The following is a 17614-nucleotide window of genomic DNA, read 5'->3' as shown; positions in this document are numbered from 1 at the left end:
AAATCAATGCGCTCATCGAGGCGAACCGAATGAGCTAATCGTATGATTATTTATGTACTTAATTAGCCAGTGAGAAGGGTCTCGATTAAATGATTAATTAAAGTCAGCGTAACTAATTACACAAACCAGCTACACGAATAGGATTGCAGCATGTGTTGGAAAATGCAACCGCACATTATGAACAACATTTACATTGTAAGTTCACAGTATTTAACTGCCAATTTTGATTAATTAATTGTTTTCGTAGTTTCCCTCATAATTTCAACTCCATCAGAGCTACATAATTTTGAATAACACTCGTGGAAAGAGCAGCTTATATCCTGTTGTATCGAAGTGCCACTATTATGTATTCTGTAATTGTTTAAGGCACAGTTAACCAAGACTAAATATACAGGGGTCCAAATTAAATATGTAAACGCCGCAAGAAGTGTATGCTTCAACACAAATGCAGATGCTATCCATGTTTGCAGGTTGCGCTGTTGTATTTCACCAAGAACGGCACTGGTGAAATGGCCTTAATACGATATAGGTGTCAGTCGTCCTCAGAAAAGTATTCTGTGCTAAAGTGAGTGCATTATATCAGAGTTAAATGAATTCGAACGAGGGCAAATTGATGATGCTCGTATGGTGGCTGCTTCCGTAACCAAGATAGCGGAAGTGTTTGGAGTTTCAAGAGGAACCATATCGAATATTTATACTGCATAGACGGAAAGCGGGAAAACATCGTCCGCTAAGTTATAACACTGGCGAAAGAGTATGCGAGTGATCGCGACAGGCGATCATGGAAGAGGAGCTACACTATGTGATCGAAAGTATCCGGACACCTGGCTGAAAATGACTTACAAGTTCGTGGCGCCCTCCGTCGGTAATGCTGGAATTCAATATGGTGTTGGCCCACCCTTAGCCTTGATGACAGCTTCCACTCTCGCAGGCATACGTTCAGTCAGGTGCTGGGAGGCTTCTTGGGGGATGGCAGCCCATTCTTCAAGGAGTGCTGCACTGAGGAGAGGTACCAATGTCGGTCGGTGAGGCCTGACACGACGTCGGCGTTCCAAAACATCCCAAAGGTGTTCCATATGGTTCCGGTCAGGATTCTGTGCACGCCAGTCCATTACACGGATGTTACTGTCGTGTAACCACTCCGCCGTAGGCAGTGCATTACGAACAGGTGCTCGATCGTGTTGAAAGATGCAAGCACCATCACCTAATTGCTCTTGAACAGGGGGAAGCAAGAAGGTGCTTAAAACACCAATGTAGGCCTGTGCTGTGATAGTGCCACGCAAAACAATAAGGGATGCAAGCCCACACCGTAACACCACCATCTCCGAATTTTACTGTTGGCACTACACACGCTGGCAGATGACGTTCACCGGGAATTCACCATACACACATTCTGCCATCTGATCGCCAGATTGTGTACTGTGATTCGTCACTCCACACAACGTTCAATCGTCCAATGTTTACAAACCTTACACCAAGCGAGGCGTCGTTTGGCATTTAACGGCATGATGTGTGGCTTATGAGCAACCGCTCGACCATGAAATCCAAGTTTTATCACCTCCCGCCTAACTGTCATGGTACTTGCAGTGAATCCTGATGCAGTTTGCAATTCCTGTGTGATGGTCTGGATAGATGTCTGCCTATTACACATTACGACCCTCTTCAACTGTCGGCGGTCTCTGTCAGTCAACAAACGTGTTCGGTCTGTACGCTTTTGTGCTGTACGTGTCCGTTTCCACTTCACTATCACATAGGAAACAGTGGACCTAGGGGTGTCTAAGAGTGTGGAAATCTCGCGTACAGAAGAGTGACACAAGTGACACCCAGTCACCTGACCACGTTCGAAGTCCGTGAGTTCCGCGGAGCACCCCAGTCTGCTCTCTCACGATGTCTAATGGCTACTGAGATCGCTGATACGGAGCACCTTGCAGTAGGTGACAGAACAATGTACCTTATATGAAACACTTCGGACGAAGGAAATTTTCACACTTCCTTAAAAAAATGCATCAGAAAAAAGTTGTCATCTCACGCCCTTGCAGTGGCGTTCGACTCGAAGGTAGCCGGTTTGAATCCCAGTGGTAGTATAAATGTTCACGGACAGATCCGGGCCCGGCTTCACAAGGTAAAGTTTGCACCGCAGTAGTCAATTCTAGCCGCCTTACCTTTCAACTATACAATCTTTCTCGGATAATTTTGTGAAAAGTTTCAACGTCATTATCAACGAGCGTTATAACATTGTACTCGTGTTTTGAAGAGCATTCGAAAGCCGTTAAAGTCTGTCGTTCAGTGAAAAAAATTCAATTTCTCGTTTGATACAGGAGTATTACCCGTATAACGAAATCATTTGTACCCTGCTGACTCATTTGTTCCAAAACATTACGACCATTTATCTAATAGCATGTTGGTCCACATTTGCAATGCAAACTCGACAAGTCCTCGTTAGGTTTCCGGAGGTATATGGAACCAGATGTACGAGCACAGGACATGTATTTCACGTAAATTACGGGCCGGTTGTTTGTGGAGGTGAGGCTGGTGCCTCATAGCGCCCCAGGTATGTACCATCGGATTCAGCTCAGGTGAATTTAGTGGCCAAAACATCAACCTGAGTTCACTATCATGCCCCCCTCCCCACAAAACACCGTAGCATTATTGACGTCTTGTGACAGGAATAGTTACCGTGTTGGAAGATGTGCGTCTTGGAAGACATGAAACATGAAGGGATGTAGGTGGTCCACAATAATGTTCTAGTAGTCCACAGGGCTTCGGGTGTGTTCTATTACTATCACAGATGCCATGGAAAACCCAGGCGAATGTGCTCTATACCACGACACTAGCTCCACCGGCTTGCATCCGTGGCGCGGCGTATGTTTCGAGCAGCCATACATTTGGACGATGGTGTATCCAGACATGACCATCGATCTGGTGTTATAATACACTTGATTCATCAGACCAGGCGGCACATTTTCATTGATCCTCGGCCCGGTCTTGATGATCGCGTCACCACTCCTGTTGCAATTGACGATATGGTTGGGTCAGCATGGGAATACGCACGGGTCGTCGGCTGCAGAGCTCCGTGTTCAACAATGAGCCCTGATCACCGTGCTGCCAAATACTTGAATCTGCACCAGTATTATACTCGTTATCAGATCTGAGGAAGATCTAGCTAGTAAAATGTAAATGTCGTGTGACCGTTCGCCAGGTGCAAGTCTTTCGATTTGACGCCACTTCGGCGACTTGCGCGTCGATGGGAATGAAATGATGATGATTAGAACAACACAACACCCAGTCCCTGAGGGGAGAAAATCTCCCACCCATCAGGGAATCGAACCCGGGCCCTTGTGATTGACATTCTGTCGTGTGACCACTCAGCTACAGAGGGTGGATATCTACCGGGTAAGATCACGACCTCCACGTTCTCTGATGAGGCGTGGACGTTCGACACCTTGTTGCCTACATGTAGTCTCACCGTCCTTCAGCCACTTTACATAGCGGTTCACGATAATAACACGCGAATAGCCGACCAGCTTTTCAGTTTCCGAGAGACTCGTTCCCAGGTGTCGGACCATAAAATCTGTCTTTTGTCAACATCACCTATGTCAGTGGATTTACCCATTTGTGACACGCAACGACGATGGAATGATTCCCATTCGTCTCGCTCCGGTTTGCTCATCACGTCTTTGAAACGGCGCTCAGGGCCAACTGAAAGCGTCGGTTTCGGTTTGTTTCCCATTACGAACAAGATGATTTTTAAAGCGGAACTTTACGTTCCTATTCGTTTATTCGTTTTATCGTTGTGTATTAACAGGGATAGTAAAACACAATGAATAATCAGTACGCCAGCAGCGACTGCGCAGCGCTGCTGAATGGTGGTAGCAGTTAGTGCGCGCCAGGGCGGGGCTGTCGCTGAAGGAGTACTCGTTATTTTTGCTATTTTACTGTCCTTGTTAATATATATCGATAACAGGAATAGCGTGCTAGCCTAATTTTCGACAGCTCTGTCGAATTCAAGCGTAAAATTCCTCTTTAAAAGACATCTTGTTTGTAATGGGGAAAAAACCGACACTTTCCGTCGGCACAGGGCGTCGTATGAAAAATGTGATGAGCAGTATTTGTTTTGGTGGCTTTAGCAACACAGTGCAAAAACAGTTGTTTTTTTTTTGAGATATCTGCCGTAACACCAAAGACGATATGCCCGATGACTCTTAGGAGGTTCAAATGGCTCTAAGCACTATGGGATTTAACATCTGAGGACATCAGTCACCCAGAACCTAGAACTACTTAAACCTGACTAACCTACGGACGTCACACACATCCATGCCCGAGGCAGGATTCGAACCTGCGACCGTAGCAGTCTCGCGGTTCCAGACTCTTAGGAGGAACACATTGGATAGGTATTACACAGAGGGGTCCAAAAAAATGTACCCACTGTTTAAAAGTTCATAACTTGCAAACTAATTGACGGAGTTGCCTCATTTTTGGTGAAAGTGTAGCTTAAAGTCCAACTTAAAGATATCACTGTAGGTGTTTGAAATGGTCACCATTAACATCCACACACAAATGATGCCGCCGAACTGCAGCATGAACTACTGAATGCAACGTGTTCAGTTGGATATTTGCACATGAATGTACGATGGATTCTCGAAGTTCATCCAATGTGCGTGGCTTTTGTCAATAACGGACGTCCTTTAGTGTTCCCCACAGATAAAAGTCCAGAGGAGTTAGGTCTGGGGAACGTGGTAGATACTCCACAGCTCCTCTATGGGCTATCCATCTTCCTGGTAGTTTTTCGTCGAGATACGCCCTAACAAGATTTTGGTAGTGGGCTGGGGCACCATCTTGTTGAAAGTAAACTCTTCCGTCTCCATACAAGTCTCGGATGTCAGGTAAAATGGATGTCTGAAGGTACACCTCACCGGTAACTCTGCCGTCAAAGAAGAACGGCCCAATCAAGCTCCGGTAAGACAACCCACAGCAGACATTTACTCCTGACAAATTCACGACTTTGTCTGCATGGGCATTCAGATTTTCGGCGGCCCATTAGATGCAATGTGGCGATTTACTGTAACATTGAGTTTGAACTGTGCCTCATCAGACCACACAATCATCTCTGCAAACTCTTCATCGTTGCGCACCATGTCAGTAAACCACTCGCAGTACTCCATTCTACGATCTGGATCGTCCTCGTTCGTTGCGTGTAGCAATCGTGTGATGTAGCACTTTCACTTTGCTATCTTCAAAATTCGCCGAACACTTGAGCGACTCACTCCAGTTCCACGGGTACACTGTCTCACAGACTTCTGTAGTGAGAGAGTGAATTGTTGTAACACACGACGGGAGCTATCTGGACTTTGGTACAGGTCGTCCACGTCGTTGGTTGTGTACATCTTTAACACAGCCTTCGGCTTCAAATTTGTCTCGAATGCGACAAATCGTTAAACGTGTATGTGGCTCTGTTTGACACTCATTTCGCCATTGCCGTTGAACCTCTTTAATGTTTTCGTACTTAAAATACCACTTCAAAACTGACTTCCTTTCATCGAATGTAAGCCATGTTTACTCGAGTAACTAGGTGCAGCTAAGAACAAAACACTGACTATCTGGCGACTGTCATCTAACAAAACAAAACAACGTAATGCAACGCTTGTGTGGCGATTGCAGGAACTACAAACTATTACACTACCAAAGATGAGACATCTCCGTCAATTAGTTTGTCAATTATGGACTTTTAAAGAGTGGATACATTTTTTTGGACCCTTCTGTACATCAGTTATCTGTACTAAACAGATACGCTTCGCTAATGAAAAGCTCTATTCTGCCTGAAGAAAGAAAGGCTTTCCAATTACGCATGTGAATCTACTCTCCGGTATCTCCCAGTTGTCCAGCTATTAAAAAAATGGTTCAAATGGCTCTGAGCACTATGGGACTTAACACCTGAGGTCATTAGTTCCCTAGAGCTTAGAACTACTTAAACCTAACTAACCTAAGGACATCACACACACCCATGCCCGAGGCAGGGTTCGAACCTGCGATCGTAGCGGTAACGCGGTACCGGACTGAAGCGCCTAGAACGGCTCGGCCACAACGGCCGGCTGTCCAGCTATACCATTCGACTTTACTTTACTTTGTGTCTTAATAGTTCCGTAACACCATCATCACATGTTGCATATTGTTATCTCAAATTGTTTATCACACCATCTACTTTCAGTATTAAGAATGCCTCTCGAAACACCTCACGACAGCGAGCACATGTTCTGCAGCTTTGGGAATGAAAATATTAGATGCAAAGTTTGCTGACAGTATCACGTATTGTGTAAATTTACATTGGAACCAGGTGTTTTTGTTTCGTAAATGCCCTATAAGAAGTTGATCACTATTGTAGAGTTACTTTCTACAGCGCTTGAGGAGACTGCGATGTGGGTAGGCACCTGCGGGGAAGGTGCGGCTGACACACAAGTATCGTGGGGCCTAACTTGTCGCCGGCGCGAGTTGCAACCCGTGGGGCGGCCAGCCCAGTACACGTAGCGCCGGAGACAACTTTTCCCGAACTTCCTTTTCACTGGCTGCTGAAATGTTATCTAGCATTCGCTGTAAGCGTGTGGATATAGCGTTTCCCAAATTTCATTGGGAAACTTACCAGAGGCGCGAGCAGTCGCGCCGAGCCGACGTGTCGCGAATTCACGGCAGCTCCGTGCTGCGCCGGGAGCGTAGTGAAGTGAGTTAACTATCCGAGGCCCACCTCTCGTACTATAAGGACAGCACTAGCAGTTTTAGGTTCAAACAGCTAACAGAATGTCGCATACAAAGCCGGGCTGCCACGTGACACGCGCCTTCCATAACTAGACGTCAGAATTGAAAGTTATTTCCAAGACGTCTGGATTTTGCGAAGGTGTGCCGTCGGTAATGTGGTTGGAGACGAACCCCATTCACAGATTCAAAAATATCGAACATTGTTCTGTAGAACATACCACCGAGACGTTCATAAAAATCCAGTGTCAGTCACTACAGGAGAAGCGTTGACCACGACTGCGGGATTTGCTACTACAGTTAGGAGAGCGTGCGTTCCAAGAAGAGTCAGACGCATAAGAGTTCATACGGACGCTAACCGGCAATCTTCCTGCACGCCATTCGCGAGTGGAATACGAAAGGGGAGAAATGATATGGGTACCTGACGTCCCCTCCGCCACACGCCGAAGGGTGTCGGAGCGAGCAAAGGAGGAACTCTTGTCCATTAAGCTCGCCATGAATTCCCATCTGTCATGATACAAAGCGCATAATACTAGAAACTAGATAAAGAGCACTTTAAGTTACGATCCATATGAATCGTTGCCCGTTGTGTCGTCACAAAATTTAATTCGAGGCCACACATGTTTTATTATAGGGGGCACTCAAGTGAAAACGAGACAAATGTAAATAAATAAATAAACTGTTTATTATTTCAAAAGAAATCGCTATAGCTATTAATACATTTATCCCACTGTTGGCCCGTCCAGATTTTGCCAAGGTTGTTTTGAGTACGGTGCAGAAGTTTCACTTGAAAGCCCTTTCATATCCTGATCTCTCCTCATGCGATTTCCATATTTTTGGAGCTCTGAAAAAAGACATTCGTGGACGTCGATTTGCTTCGGTGAAGAAGTGTAAGCGTGGGTACAACCATGGTCCCGTAGGTAACCGCAAACGTATTTCCATGAAGGCACTGATCTTCTTGGCTCACAGTGGGATAAGTGTATTAACAGTTATGCCGATTACTTTTGAAAAGTACAGTGTTTACTTATTTTTTTCGATCCGTCACTTTCTCATTTGACTGCCCCTTACACAAGCGAATGACCTCTGTATTCTCCTTTTCCTCGTTAGTTTCTCCCTCTGCTACAGTCCTCAATTAGAAGTGAGACCTTACTTCCCATTTTAACCTTTCTTCTAATGATTCGTTAGCACACTGTCCTCTCTTTCTTTCTGTTGTACTTCTGCCGGCTTTTGCCATTCATGCACTCAGTAACTACTTTATACAAGCATGCTGCTCTGGCTAACGTGCAAAATGTTACTACTTCTCCCCAGATAATAACACCATATGGTTACCTTTCTTCTTTCTTATACAAGGTGGTCCATTGATCGTGACCGGGCCAAATATCACACGAAATAAGCGTCAAACGAAAAAACTGCAAAGAACGAAACTTTTCTAGCTTGAAGGGGGAAACCAGATGGCGCTATGGTTAGCCCGCTAGATGGCGCTACCGTAGGTCAAACGGATATCAACAGCGGTTTTTTTTATAGGAATCCCCCATTTTTATTACATATTCGTGTAGTACGTAAAGAAAAAATGAATGTTTTAGTTGGACCACTTTTTTCGCTTTGTGATAGATGGCGATTTAATAGTCACAAACCTTTGGCTCACAATTTTAGACGAACAGTTGGTAACAGGTAGGTTTTTCAAATTATAATACAGAACGTAGGTACGTTAGAATATTTTTTTTCGGTTGTTCCAATGTGATACATGTACCTTTTTGAACTTATCATTTCTGAGAATGCATGCTGTTACAGCGTGATTACCTGTAAATGCCACATTAATGCAACAAATGCTCAAAATGATGTCCGTCAACCTCAATGCATTTGGCAATGCGTGTAACGACATTCCTCTCAACAGCGAGTAGTTCGCCTTATTTATTTATTTATTTATTGTTCCGTGGGACCACATTAAGTAGAAGTCTCCATGGTCATGGAACAAGTCAATACATGAAATTATAACACGATATTAGAAACAGATAAAATGAAATATAAAAAAACATATTCAGATGACAAGTCGTAAGTTTAAATAAAGAAAATCAACAATGTAACACTGGAATTTGCTTAATTTTTCAGCTCTTCCAGGAGCTCCTTGACAGAATAGGAGGAGTGAGCCATGAGGAAACTCTTCAGATTAGACTTAAAAGTGTTTGGGCTATTGCTAATATTTTTGATTTCTTGTGGTAGCTTATTGAAAATGGATGCAGCAGAATACTGCACTCCTTTCTGCACAACAGTCAAGGAAGTGCATTCCACATGCAGATTGGATTTCTGCCTAGTATTAATTGAGTGAAAGCTGCTAACTCTTGGGAATAGGCTAATATTGCTAACAACAAACGACATTAAAGAAAGTATATACTGTGAGGGCAATGTCAGAATTCCCAGACTATTGAATAGGGGTCGACAAGAGGTTCTCAAACTTGCACCACATATAGCTCGAACAGCCCGTTTTTGAGCCAAAAATACCCTTTTTGAATCAGAAGAATTACCCCAAAAAGTAATACCATACGACATAAGCGTATGAAAATATGCGAAGTAGATTACTTTTCGTGTTGAAGTGTCACTTATTTCAGATACTGTTCAAATGGTAAATAAAGCAGCATTTAGTTTCTGAACAAGATCCTGGACATGAACTTTCCACAACAGCTTACTATCTATCCGAACGCCTGGGAACTTGAACTGTTCCGTCTCGCTTATAATATGACCATTCTGTCTAATCAAAATATCGGTTCTTGTTGAATTGTGAGTTAGAAACTGTAAAAACTGATTCTTACTGTGATTTAGCATCAAATTATTTTCCACAAGCCACGAACTTAATTCATGAACTACATTATTTGATACTGTTTCAATATTACACAGAAGATCCTTCAGTATCAAGCTGGTGTCATCAGCAAACAGAAATAGTTTAGAATCACCTGTAATACTAGAAGGCATATCATTTATGTAAATAAGAAACAGCAGTGGCCCCAGCACCGACCCTTGGGGAACGCCCCACTTAACAGTGCCCCATTGGAACTGAACAGCACTACCACTCTTAACATTGCGGAGAATTACCTTCTGCTTTCTGTTCTTAAAGTAAGAGGCGAACCAATTGTAAGCTACTGCCCTTACCCCATAATGGTCCAACTTCTGAAGTAACATTTTGTGGTCAACACAGTCAAAAGCCTTCGTTAAATCAAAGAAAACACCTAGCGTTAGCAACCTTTTATTTAATCCGTCCAGAACCTCACAGAGAAAAGAGAATATTGCATTTTCAGTCGTTAAACTACTTCTAAAACCAATTTGACAGCAAATTATATGAATTTAAATGCTCCAGTAACCTTGTATATACAACCTTCTCGATAACTTTAGCAGACACCGATGGCATAGAAATAGGTCTAAAATTGTCAACATTATCAATGTCTCCCTTTTTATAAAGTGGCTTCACTATCGAGTACTTTAATCGGTCAGGAAACCGACCACTCCTAAAGGAAAAGTTACTGATATGGCTAAGAACTGGGCTAACATACATAGAACAATACTTCAGTATTCTGCTAGATACCCCGTCATATCCATGAGAGTTCTTGGTCTTTAGTGATTTAATTATTAACTCAATCTCCCTCTTGTCAGTATCATGGAGGAGCATTTCAGGTAACAGTCTCGGAACACTTTTTTCTAAGAGCGCTATATGATTCCCTGTTGGGACTAGGTTTCTATTTAGTTCACCTGCTATATTCAGAAAGTGATTATTAAATACTGTGCATATATGCGACTTATCAGTAACACGGACATTCCCACTACGCACTGATTCTCGACCTGTCTCTGCAGACCAGCCACTTCCTTTACGACTGACCATATGATCTTAATTTTATCCTGAGACTTAGCTATTCTATCTGGGTACCACATACTTTTTGCCCTCCTAATAACATTTTTAAGCACCTTACAATACTGTTTGTAATGGGCTGCTGCATTTAGATTTGACTGTTTCTGACGTTTTGATATAATTGCCGCTTTGTTCTACAAGATATTCTTATTCCTCTAGTCAGCCACCCAGGCTGCCTGTTTGTGTTAGTGCCCTTTTTGAACGTTCTAACGGAAAGCAACTTTCAAAGAGCACGAGAAAAGTCTTGAGAAAAGCATTATATTTATCGTCTACTGCATCAGCGCTATAAACATCTTGCCACTCTTGTTCCTTGATGAGGTTTACAAATGTCTCTTCAGCAACTGGATCAGCTTTCCTAAACAGCTGATGACTATATTTAACACGTGATGTAGCACAAAAATCTTTTAGAGTTACAATTTGTGCATTATGATCTGAAAGGCCATTCACCTTTTTGCTAACAGAATGCCCTTCTAGTAATGAGGAATGAACAAAAATGTTGTCTATGGTTGTTTACTGTTCCCTTGCACTCTCGTTGGAAAGAATACGGTTTGCATAAGATTATATGAATTAAGGAGGTCTACCAGCACCCTCTTCCTTGCACAATCACTTATACAATTAATGTTGAAGTCACCACATATAACTAACTTTTTGTATTTCCTATAAAATGAACCAAGAACCTCCTCTAGCTTTAGCAAAAATGTTGTGAAATCGGAGTCTGGGGGTCTATAAATAACAACAGTTAGAAGTTTAGCTCCGTCAAATTTAACCACACCTGCATAACATTCAAACACCTTTTCAGTGCAGTACTTTGAAACATCAATTGACTCAAATGCGATGCCGTTTTTCACATACATCGCTACTCCCCCACACCGCAAAGAGCTCCTCGAAAAGCTGCCAGCCAACCTGTATCCTGGTAATGTTCGCACATGTATTGACAATGCGCTGACGCATGTTGTCAGGCGTTGTCGGTGGATCCCGATAGCAAATATTCTTCAACTTTCTCCACAGAAAGAAATCCGGGGACGTCAGATCCGGTGAAAGTGCGGGCCATGGTATGGTGGTTCGACGACCAGTCCACCTGTCATGAAATATGCTATTCAATACAGCTTCAACCGCACACGAGCTATGTGACGGACATCCATCACGTTGGAAGTACGTCGCCATTCTGTCATGCAGTGAAACATCTTGTAGTAACATCGGTAGAGCATCACGTAGGAAATCAGATACATTGCACCATTTAGATTGCCATCGAGAAAATGGGGGCCAATTATCCTTCCTCCCATAATGCCGCACCATATATTACCCCGCCAAGTTCGCTGATGTTCCACTTGTCGCAGCCATCGTGGATTTTCCGTTGCCAAATAATGCATATTATGCCGGTTTACGTTACCACTATTGGTGAATGACGATTCGTCGCTAAATAGAGCGCGTACAAAACATCTGTCATCGTCTCGTAATTTATCTTGTGCCCAGTGACAGAACTTTACACGACGTTCAAAGTCGTCGCCATGCAATCGATGTTGCTGTAGCATTCTCAACACCGACGTTTTTGAGATTCCCGATTCTCGCGCAATTTGTCTGCTACTGATGTGCGGATTAGCCGTGACAGTAGCTAAAACACCTACTTGGGCATCATCATTTGTTGCAGGTCGTGGTTGACGTTTCACATGTGGCTGAACACTCCCTGTTTCCTTAATTAACGCAACTATGCGGCGAACGGTCCGGACACTTGGATGATGTCGTCCAGGACACCGAGCAGCATACAAAGCACACGCCCGTTGGGCATTTTGATCACAATAGCCATACATCAACACGATATCGACCTTTTCAGCAATTGGTAAACAGTCCATTTTAACACGGGTAATGTATCACGAAGAAAATTCCGTCCGCCCTGGCGGAATGTTACGTGATACCACGTAATTATACGTTTGTGACTATTACAGCGCCATCTATCACAAAGCGAAAAAAAGTGGTCCAACTAAAACATTCATATTTCTTTACGTACTACACTAACATGTAATATTCTGTTTAAAAAAAGTAGAGTGTTTTGACCTATAGCAGCGCCATCTAGCGTGCCAGCCATAGCGCCATCTGGTTTCCCCCTTCAAGCTAGACGAGTTTCGTTCTTTGTAGTTTTTTCGTTTGATGCTTATTTCATGAGATATTTGGCCTGGTCACTATCAATGGACCACCCTGTATATGGGGACGTCTCGGCGAAAATGGAAATAATGTATAATTATCTTAATTTCTGTTTGCAGACCAGAGGTAAAACACTGGGCGTTTCCAAACCCCGTCCTGCCACTCATATTTAGGTTTTACGTGGATTCGCTTAAAGCAAATTCGGGTTGGTGTCTTTGTAAAGGACACGACGAATTCATTCCCTATCCTTCAAGTTAGAGCTTATCTACCGTCTCTGATGACCTCGTTGCCGATGGGACTTCCTTTAGCTTCTTTTCTTCAATTTAAATTGTGTTCACCTGATTCGCTTCCTTTACTTATGAAGTATCGTCAAGTTTGGTATCCCTTTTCTCAAAGCCTCATAAATAAAGGAGCAAAATTTAGTTTACTCGAAGAAAGATGAGCCTGGAAGGAACAGATGACACAGGGTTCGGGTGTCTACTTTGTCACTCTTTCTGCTAGAGTTCTGACACACAGGCAGCTCCTCGAGCCGCTACAATTCCGAGCAGTGAACGCACAACTCTGCAGCAGACGCCACAACCGAGAAAATAATCTACAGGCGAGCAGAAGCAACTTGTTGACTGGCTTTATGTTCCAGGCGCCAGAAAAAATAAATGGAAAAAAAAACGTTCGATCAAAGATACCCGGAACTTACACCAACAGACGAGTCTGCAACCAGCAGAAGCCACGACCGACGACTGCTACACATTCGTATCGCATTGCATAACAGAATTCCTGTGGTTAGCCTTCGGTCAGACAGTTTCTGGGAGTTTTGCCACGAATTCTACTTGGTGTTTCGTTACCACAATGATCTTCATTTTGGTGAATGTGGGCAGAGGAGACAAGGAAGAAAAAAGAAAGGAAGGATAGTGTTGAACGTCCTGTCAACAGCGCAGTCATTAGAGACGGCTTACGAAAGGTTGGTGAAGGAAATCGTCCGTGTCGTTTTCAAAGGAATCACCTCGGCATTTGCCAGGAGCGATTTAGGGAGACGCCAGAAAACCTAAATCTGGTTGGCCTCACACTGATTTGAACAGCAGTGATATCCACTGCGCCAACTCTCTCTGTCAGAGGATAGAGATTGACATTCGATCGCGAAGTCTGGTTACCTTTATATCCCTGCTACATTTTTCTCTGGTTTCACCGAATCTCAGCAGCCGTCCCACTTTGCCACATGGTTACAGACCTGTTTACTTCTGACTGTATGAAACTGAACTTTAAACACTTAGTATTAGTATAGCCTATCCACTGCCACTTTCCAAAAATAAAATCCTGTCAATTAAATCAGGTGTCGAGCGTCACTGAACAAATCGAAATTCTGTACCTCGTTTTTGGACACAGTAAAAGTGAGGATGACGTTTGGCATCTAAACAAGTTAACCTCATTTACAGACATCCAACATTACTACATTCATAGTGCATTCGATATAACCTGAACGTGCAGGATATTTAATAAATGTTTTAAGATATGTAATAAAGATTTTCTTCGAGCGATAGCACTTAGGCTGGAATATTTCGCTGCATAGCAAATACTGATAATTTCTTTTTATCTAACGAGATACTGAAGCAATTATATGCTTGCATGCGGAATGTATTTAAATGGCGCTGGAATGACATTGGTAAGAAGCATGTAGAGGGTATTAACCTTGACGTCAAACATTTCGCAAAAGTAGGTGGAAATCGTGCTAAATATGAGGGACAGCTATTTTTACTGAATATTGAGCTCGAACAACAACTCGGCTTGTACCACTTCCTTGCAAATATATCTAACGCCATTACAGTACGTTTATTGATCGGTGATTTGTAAAGTGTTTAGTCAACACCTCGATGGATAAAATTGTTGTTGTTGTCAACATTTTTTTCTTCGTTCCGAAGACTAGTTTGATGCAGCTCCAGAAACTAGTCCATCCTGTGAAAGTCTCTTCATATCTGCACAACTACAGCAACCCACATGCATTTGAACTTGTCGTAATCAAGTCTTGGTCTTCGTCTACAATTTTTAATCACCTCACTTCCTTCCGTTACCAAACTGACGCTTCCTTGATGCCTCGGGGTGTGTCATATCAACCGATTTCTTCTTTTAGTCAACTTGTACCACAAATTTGTTTTCTTCCCAATACGAAGAGGTGTCTTCATTAGTTATTTGATCCTACCCATCCAGTCTTCAACATTCTCCTGTACACACACTTTAAAAGCTTCTGCTCTCTTTTTGTCTAAACTGCTTATTGTCGCCATAAAAGGCTATACTCCAGACACTAACCTCGAGGAAAGGTTTCCTAACATTTATATTTATATTCAGTGTTAACTGATTTCAACTTTTCGGAAATGATTTTTTGCTGTTGTCAGTTTACATTTTTATCTTCTCAACTTCGACAAACGTCAGTTATCTTGCGATCAAAGAAAAAAAAAAACAAATCAACTTCTTCTAGAATTTCATTTTCTAATCTAATTCCCTTAGCATCTCCTGATTTAATTCGATTACATTTCATTACCGTTGTTGAATTTCTTGACGGCTATCTTATAACATCACTTCAAGGAGTTATTTATTCCGTTCAGCAGCTCTTCCAAGTCCGTTGCTGTCTCTGACAGAATTAGTGTCCTCTATAAACTTCAAAATGTCATTTCTTCTTCCTAAACTTTAATTCTCGTTCCAAATTTCTCCTGGGTTTCCTTCACAGCTTGTTCAGATTGAATAATACCGGGGATAGGCAACAACCCCAATCCGACATAAAATAGTGTTAAGCGTATAGCAAATTAATCCCAGCTTTGCGCAGTACGACATTTCAGAAAGGTTCTTTCGCTATCGTAAGCTGTACGAAATAGGAGGAGTGTTCAAGTTATTTGGGACACGATGAGGACAATATGCAACTATATAGAACGCTGCTGTAGTGTTGCGACAGCTTTTCATGTACTGGGTGACAATTATTGAACCATACGAAATAAAATCATCATAACTTCTGAACGGTTTGCGTTAGGACGTTAAAATTGCACGGTTAGCCGCGGGGCATGATGGGAATTAGTATGCGCATTGTTGCTTGGTCCAGCGACGAAGCCCACTTTCATTTGGGTGGGTTCGTCAATAAGCAAAATTAGCGCATTTGAGGGACTGAGAATCTGCATTTCACGATCGAGAAGTCTCTTCGCCCTCAACGGATGACTGTGTGGTGTGCAATGTCCAGTCACGGAATAATTGGCGCGATATTCCTTGATGGCACGGTGACTATCGAACTGTACGTGAAGGTTTTGGAAGAATATTTCATCCCCATTATCCAAAATGACCCTTTTTCCGACAGGATGTGGGTCATGCAAGGCGGAGCTCGACCCCATCGAAGAAGGAGAGTGTTTGATGTCCTGGAGGAGCACATTGGGGACCGCATTCTGGCTCTGGGGTACTCAGAGGCCACTGGCATGGGCATCGATTGGCCGCCATATTCTCCGGCTCTGAACACATGCGACTTCTTTTTGTGGGGCCATATTAAAGAAAAAGTGTAGATCAATAACCCCTAAATCATTTCTGAGCTTAAAACAGCCATTCAGAGGGTCATGGACAGCATCGATGTTCTGACATTTCAGTGGGTCATGCAGAATTTCGCTATTTGTCTGCGCCACATCGTCGCCAATGATGGCAGGCTTATCGAACATATCATAACCTAAATCCGAATATCTGTAGTAACTTTAACATGTACACGTCGTAGTTTGTAACTAATTTACATTTTTTTCGTATAGTTCGATAATTGTCACCCTGTGTTACGGATAAGTAACAAAACAAAATAAGGAACCCTGGTCCGAAAACAACTCACTCAGAAATCTTTCAAGCCGAAGTACTGGGAGGGGCAAACAAAAGTGGCCAGGAGAACAGAGTTCCAGGATACAAAGAAACACAGCAGAAGAAGGGAAATACAGTACTAAACTGATTATAGCAGATGTTGAAAGTGACCACCATTCATCTCTTAGCGCTTTTGGTCCCTGGTCAGCAAGTTGCTGAAGGCGGATCGAAGCGGAACTGCTGGAATTGCTGCAGTCTCATACGAAATAGTACGCTGCAGTTCTTGAAGACTATGAGGGTTGTTGCGATACACCTTAGACTTGAGGGCTCCTCACACAAAGTAATCGCCCACTGACAGATCATGTGACCCGGGTGGTCAGCTAGGGCCGCGACCAAACTGACCTCTGCTAACAATTCTCTCTGGCGTGAAGATTGTGTAAATATGCTCCAATGTTCGGCCTGCTGTATGAGTATGGGCAGTTCCTCTATACTGTTGGAAGTAACTGTAGGTTTTTTCCTCCTCCGTTAATGCTGCCGCAAATGGTTTCAAAATGTTGGCAATGTAACTTGCCGAAGTCAGCGTCTGATGGAAGAACATGAGACCAATAGTGCGGCGTTTAGACACTGGACACCAAACCTGGATGTTCTGATCAAACAATGGTGTTTCGTGGAATTTATGTGGATTCTCCACTTCCCACAACCTGTCATTCTGCGGGTTGACATAACCAATCAGGTGAAACAAGGCTTCATCAGACATAAAGAAAAGATCCATCTCCAATTCATTCATTGTTATCTCAGTGAACAGCCACTCACAAAACTGGAGGCGTTGAGGAGCATCTGTTGGTTTTAATGCATGAACAACGGACAATCGGTAGGGATGCGTCTGCAGGTCTAGGTGGAGTATTCGTTCTAATGATCGTCGTCGTATGTCGATCTCTTGTGACAGGCGTCAGATTGATTGGTAGGACTCTGAAGTATTTCCTCGTGAACTGCAGCTACATTTTTTGGTCTGCGGGCACGTTTCGGAATGTT

The 17614-nt window shown here is 43.1% G+C and overlaps 1 protein-coding gene across 6 annotated transcripts in view; it reads left to right on the top strand.

Annotated features, from left to right (window-relative positions):
* LOC126297807 (protein O-linked-mannose beta-1,2-N-acetylglucosaminyltransferase 1-like) overlaps positions 1-17614 on the top strand; it is a 1990313-nt gene that overhangs the window by 1794478 nt on the left and 178221 nt on the right. The gene's annotated exons all lie outside the window — the stretch shown is intronic.

The sequence above is a fragment of the Schistocerca gregaria genome, chromosome X, assembly GCF_023897955.1.
Source record: "Schistocerca gregaria isolate iqSchGreg1 chromosome X, iqSchGreg1.2, whole genome shotgun sequence".
Classification (NCBI taxonomy): domain Eukaryota; kingdom Metazoa; phylum Arthropoda; class Insecta; order Orthoptera; family Acrididae; genus Schistocerca; species Schistocerca gregaria.
Note: the sequence above shows the minus strand (reverse complement) of the source record. Positions and strands in the feature narration are given on the sequence as shown.